The sequence below is a fragment of the Mustela erminea genome, chromosome 19 (assembly GCF_009829155.1).
Source record: "Mustela erminea isolate mMusErm1 chromosome 19, mMusErm1.Pri, whole genome shotgun sequence".
Lineage (NCBI taxonomy): Eukaryota > Metazoa > Chordata > Mammalia > Carnivora > Mustelidae > Mustela > Mustela erminea.
Window position 1 is genome coordinate 5,127,558 of NC_045632.1, and position 6,946 is coordinate 5,134,503.

Genomic DNA, 6,946 nt, shown 5'->3' on the forward strand with positions numbered 1-6,946 from the left:
TCAAGCCTCGTCAAGTCAGTTCACAACTCGCTCGGCCTCACGTGTAACCTTTCCCGCCTTTCCTCTGCGCATGCGCCACAGTCCTGGGCGCGCCCTCTACTGATCAAGCCGGGGATTCTGCCCCTCTGCTCCAGCACAACCTTCGACACTGCGCATGCGCGCTTTACCCACTCAGTTTCCGGTGTGAGCGGCCTGGCCAGCCCACCTCCGACAGTTACCTGTTTAGACCTTGAGCCCAACACCCTTCCACCTAAGCGTGCTTCTGAGGTCAGGCTTTTAGCCTCATCCCTGGTCTGGAGCATGCACTTTGCTTCCATTGCCCTGGGTGAGGTGGAGATGAGGGGTGAGGTGGGAAGCTTGTTCTTCCCAGTTATTTTTCTTGTTATCAAACTTTTGGTATGTATTTAAGCTTCCCCTGCTACTACCCAGACCCCAAATATGTGTCCAAGAAGACAGACATGGACTTTGCCTACAGAGAGCTCAGAACCCCATGGGATTGCAGATGTGTAATATTAATAAAGGGTAACCCCACTAAAATTGAGTCTGGAGGCCAGAAAGGGGAGCTCTCAAACCCTACCACCCCAGTCAATTGTAGACCCAACAGGAAGAAACATAACTTTCAGGTGGATACTACTTGACTACCCCTCCAGGAGAAGGAAAGAAAGAAAGGTTTTCTCCTACCCAGCAACACTCCAGCCAAAGAGAGACTGTCACAACTCAGCCAATGAAAAGTCACTACACTTCAAACTCCCAGTGGCTCCAATGGAGATCTGTGTTGACAAAAGACCCCCAACTCCTACCCCTCCTCTATAAAAAAGTAGTTTGGGGTGCCTGGGTGGCTCAGTGGGTTAAGCCTCTGCCTTCGGCTCAGGTCATGATCTCAGGGTCCTGGGATCGAGTCCCTCGTCAGGCTCTCTGCTCTGCGGGGAGCCTGCTTCCTTTCTCTCTCTGTCTCTGCCTGCCTCTCTGCCTACTTGTGATCTTTCTGTCAAATAAATAAATAAAATCTGTTTTAAAAAAATTTAAAAAGTAGTTTTCCCCTTTTTTCTTGGACTTGTCTGTGGTTTTGCCATAGCTTGCTTGTCCTGAATTGCAATTCACTGTCCTAAAAAAAACTCTTTTTTTTTTTTTTTTTTTTTTTTTTGCTGGTAAAATCACTAATAGTTTTGTCTTTAAGAATACGTGATGATCAGAAGTAGGATCCAGAGAAGACAACCCACCTCACCCCCAACAACTCCAAAGCTGGTGAGCAAACACATGCCAGTACCCACAGAGCCAGTTGAGTTCACTGCTTTCTTGAGGACCCTGGAGTTTGAGGGTAAGTTTTTCTCCTGGATTTCAAGCTCCACTCTCTGTGTTTTCAGCTCTCTAGGCATTACTTAGGGTCTGTTTTAAGACTTTGTTCTCTCTAAGACTATTTATTTGGACATTGTTCCAACTCTGGTTTGGAACTAGGCTGCTTCTTGTTGCAACTGTCTTGTCTAGGAATTTTTCTCTTTGCTCTAAATAGAAACCTCTAAGAAATGGGATTCCCAGTCATCCAAACACTTTGAGGCCGCTCTGCCCCTTCTGGGACCCTGGTCCGTATTTTGGCACACTTCTAACTAAATGGAATGACTTGACCAAAAGTGTTTCAGAACTCCAATAGCAATGATGGGGAACTTCCAATCTCTCCAAAGTTGTTTTAGTCAAAATTAAATTAGAAAACTACAGCTCAAAAACACAAACAAAAACCCCAAAACAAACAAAAACCTGAATGCCTATTATAATCGGTACTTTGAGGCTTACAAATGTTTTCAGGATACTAAATATGCCTCTTTGCAAAATATGATTTCTAAATTAACTGAGATAAATGTTTTTGGTTTTTTTTGTTTTTGTTTTTGTTTTTGTTTTTTTAAAGATTTTATTTGTTTATTTGACAGAGAGAAATCACAAGTAGATGGAGAGGCAGGCGGTGGGGGGGGGGGGGCAGGCTCCCTGCTGAGCAGAGAGCCCGATGCGGGACTTGATCCCAGGACCCTGAGATCATGACCTGAGCCGAAGGCAGCGGCTTAACCCACTGAGCCACCCAGGCGCCCCTTGTTTTTGTTTTTTAAGATTTTATTAATTTATTTGACAGACAGAGATCACAAGTAGGCAGAGAGGCAGGTAGAGAGAGAGAGGAGGAAGCAGGCTCCCCGCTGAGCAGAGAGCCTGATGCAGGGCTTGATCCCAGGACTCTGAGATCATGACCCAAGCCAAAGGAAGAGGCCCAACCCACTGAGCCACCCAGGCACCCCTATAAATTAACTGAGACAAATGAACAATTAAAAGAAGAATGTCTGGGCGCCTGGGTGGCTCAGTGGGTTAAGCCGCTGCCTTCGGCTCAGGTCATGATCTCAGGGTCCTGGGATCGAGTCCCGCATCGGGTTCTCTGCTCCGCGGGGAGCCTGCTTCCTCCTCTCTCTCTCTCTGCCTGCCTCTCTGCCTACTTGTGATCTCTCTGTGTCAAATGAATAAATAAAATCTTAAAAAAAAAAAAAAAAAGAAGAAGAAGAATGTCTTCTCAGGCCTCTTTTTCCTCCTCCCTGCCCCCAACCTCTTTTTATCTCAAGACACTCGGCAACCTCTCATGCCTTTTTCCTCTGCACAGTCCCCACCTCCTCTATATCCACTGTTCCCTGGTTCTAATTCTTGCACTGAACTTCCCTTTTCCTGAAACTCTCTCCATCTCCCTCCTCTCCTGAATATATGAAAACCTGCCCCTTTTATTTTTTTATTATTCTTTGGGGCAGGAAACATCTTAAGAGAGAAGGAAAGAATCCCAACCAGGCTCTGAGCTGGGTTTGTAAGCAGGATGCAGGACTTGATCTCACAATCTAGAGATCATGACCTGAGCTGAAATCAAGAGTCAGACACTTAACCAACTGAGCCATCTAGGTGCCCCAAACCTGCCCCTTTTAAAGTTAAGTCCTCTGAGGAGCCAAATAAACTCCAAATTTCTTATGTTCCCTAGACCGAGGCCAAATTGTGAGCCATAGTCAAAGAGTTTCCTAAGATATGGTGCACCTGGGTGGCTCAGTCATTGTCTGCCTTGGGCTCAGGTGGTGGTCCCAGGGTCCTGGGATCAAGCCCCACATCAGGCTCCCCACTTGGCCAGGAAGCCTGCTTCTACCTCTCCCATTCCCCCCGTTTGTGTTCCCTCTCTCACTGTCTCTCTCTCTGTGTCAAATTTTTTAAAAATCTTTTTTAAAAAGTTTCCTAAAATAACTTGTGGCTGCATCATTTTAATCTGCGTCCTCCTTCGCCTGGCATTCTCTTTTCTCTGTGTCTTCTGTGTGTCCCTTACAATATTGGACACTCATTAAATTTAGGGCTCCCTCAGATAACGCAGTTTGATTTCATCTCCAGATCCTTCATTACATGTGAAAAGCCCTTTTTTCCCAAATAAGGTCACATTCACAGATTCTAGGACATGAACATATTTTTTTAATTCCAATAATTTAACATACAATGTTATATCAGTTTCAGGTGTACAATATATTCAACAATTATATACATTCAAAAATTGTATACATTACTCAGTGTTCATCATAAGGGTACTCTTAAACCCCCTCACCTGTTTCACTCATCCCCCCACCCACCTACCCTCTGGTAACCATCAGTTTGTTCTCTATAGTTAAGAATCTGTTTTTAGGGTTGTCTCTTTTCCTCTTTGTTTGCTTTTTTCCTTAAATTCCACATATGAGACTTATTTCACTATGCATTATATGCTCTAGATCCTTCCATGTTGTTGTAAATGATAATATTTCATCATTTTTATTGGCTGCATAATATTCCCTTATATATCACATCTTTATCCATCATCTATTGATGGACACTTGGGCTCTTTCCATAATTTGGCTATTATAAATAATGCTGCATAAACATAGTGGTACATATCTCTTTGAATTAGTGTTTTAGTACTCTTTGGGTAAATACCTAGTAGTGGAATTACTGGATCATATGGTAATTTTTTTTTTTTTTTTTTTTTTTTAGGAACATCCATACTGTTTTCCACAGTGGCTGCAACAGTCTGCATTCCCACCAACAGTACCTGAGAGTTCCTTTTTCTCCACATTCTCATCAACACTTGTTGTTTCTTATGTTTTCAATTTTAGCCATTCTTACAGGTGTGAAGTGATATGACATTGTGGTCTTGATTTGCATTTTCCTGATGATTAGTGATGTTGAGCATCTTTTTCATATGTCTGTGGCCACCATCTGTCTGTCTTTTTTGGAGAAATATCTTTTCATGTCTTCTGCCCATTTTCAGTTGGGTTATTTTTTTGGGTGGGGTGTTGAGTTGTGTAAGTTCTTTATATATTTTGGATACTAAGCCTTTATTGGATATGTCATTTGCAAATATCTCTTCCCATTCAGTAGGTTGTCTTTTGGTTTTGTCAATTGTTTCCTTTGCTGTGCAGAAGCTTTTCATTTTGATGTAGTACCAAAGTTTATTTTTGCTTTTGTTTCCCTTGCCTCAAGAGTTGTATCTAGAAAAATGTTGCAGGGCCAATGTCAGAGAAATTATTGCCTATGCGCTCTTCTATGATTTTTATGGTTTCAGGAATCACATTTAGGTCTTTAATCCATTTTGAGTTTATTTTTGCATATGGTATGAGAAAGCAGTCCAGTTTTTCCAACACCATTTATCTTTTTCCCCACTGAATATTCTTGCCTCCTTTGTCAAAGATTAATTGACAATATAATCATGGGCTTATTTCTGAGCTCTCTATTCTTTTTTTTTAAGATTTATTTATTTATTTTAAGGGTTTTTTTTTGTGGGGTTTTTTTGTTTGTTTGTTTGTTTGTTTTTGGACAGAGAGAGAGACAATGAGAAAGGGAACACAAACATGGGGAGTGGGAGAGGGAAAAGCAGGCTTTCCTCTGAGCAGGGAGCCCAATACAGGGCTCGATCCCAGGACTCTGGTATCATGACCTGAGCTGAAGGCCAATGCTTAACAACTGAGCCACCCAGGGACCATTTATTTATTTATTTGAGAGCAGGTGAGCATGAGGGAGGGGAGGAGCTGAGGGGGAGGGAGAGAATCCCAAGCAGACCTGCTGAGTACATAGCCCAGTGCAGGGCTCAGTCTCACAACCTTGAGATCATGTCCTGAGCCAACACCTAGAGTTGGATGCTTAACCAACTGAGCCACCCAGGCACCCCATGGGCTCTCTCTTCTGTTCCATTGGTCCATGTGTCTATTTTTGTGCCAGTACCATACCGTTTTGATTACTACAGCTTTGTAATGTATCTTGAAATCTGAGATTTTTATACTTCTTTTTAAAGACTGCTTTAGCATGGACATAACTTTTGAGAGGGGAGGGGCAGGGTATCACCATTCAACCCACTACAATCAGTACAGAAGTAATGGTAGTTATTTGTGTGGAAAATGATGAGAGCCTAGATTAGGATGGTGGCTAAGAGACAAGTGGGTGGATCTGAAATGTGTGTTAGTAGTAGAACATAGGGGACTTAAATTTGGCTTAGAAGGGGAACTGAGGGGTAAGGGATGAGGGACCAGTGTCCTGAGTGAGATTTGGACTTAGAGTTATAGAAACTGAGTCTAGGTTTCAAAAGACCCTTTCAGGCCATGTGGGGAATGGATGGAGGGGTGAGACTAAGACCAGGGAGGAGCATGAGGTTTGGGTCCAGGAGGGAGAGCACAAATCCTAAGCCAGCCCAACTCAATCATACAGAGAAAAGTGGAGAAAGTAGAGAAGCAAGAGGCAGAAAGGATTAGATTAGGGAATGATGTGCTGTATGGGAAAGAAGGAGAGAGAGAATGAGGACAGCCACCCAGGGGTTGGCCCACCAAGGAAGGAAGAATCTGTGAACTTGAAGACAGATCTCTTGATATTTTCCAGTCAGAGGAGAAAAAAAAAAATAAGAAGGATACAAAAAAATACATACACACATACACACACACACACACACACACACAGAGAGAGAGAGAGAGAGAGAGAGAGAGAGAATAAAATATTATTTAGCCATGAAAAGGAAGGAAATCCTCCCATTTGCAACATGGTTGAGACTGGAGGGCATTGTGCTAAGTGAAATTAGCCAGACACAGAAAGAGAAATACTGCACAGGATCATTTAAATGTAGAATCTCGGGGCGCCTGGGTGGCTCAGTGGGTTAAAGCCTCTGCCTTCAGCTCAGGTCATGATCTCAGGGTCCTGGGATCGAGCCCCACATCGGGCTCTCTGCCCAGCGGGGAGCCTGCTTCCTCCTCTCTCTCTCTCCCTGCCTTCTGCTTGCTTGTGATCTCTGTCTGTCAAATAAATAAATAAAATTTTTAAAAAAATTTTTAAATGTAGAATCTCAGGGGCACCTGGGTGGCTTAGTGGGTTAAGCTGCTGCCTTCTGCTCAGGTCATGATCTCAGGGTCCTGGGATCAAGTCCCACGTTGGGCTCTCTGCTCAGCAGGGAGCCTGCTTCCCTCTCTCTCTCTCTGCCTTCCTATCCGTCTACTTGTGATCTCTCTCTGTCAAATAAATAAATAAATACTTTTTTAAAAAAAGAATATAAATTTTAAATGTAGAATCTCAAAAACAAAAATTTTAAAAGCCAAGTTCATAGACACAGTAGAATGGTGCCTGTCCAGGGCTAGGGCATGGGGGAAATGGGGAGATGTGGGTCAAAGGGCACAGACTTTCAGTTAAAAGAAGAATACATTCTTAGGATCTAATGTGCAGCATGGTGACTATAGTTAATAATTCAGTATTGCATACTAGAAAGTTGCTGAGGATATCTGTTAAGGGTTCTCACCACCAAAAGAAGAAAAAAGTTAACTCTGTGCAATGATGAATGTGTTATCTTGAGCTTGGTAATCATTCCACAGTGTATATGTTATCAGATCTCCCTGTTGGGCACCTGGGTGGCTCAAGCAGTTAAGTGTCTCCCTTCAGTTCAGGTTAT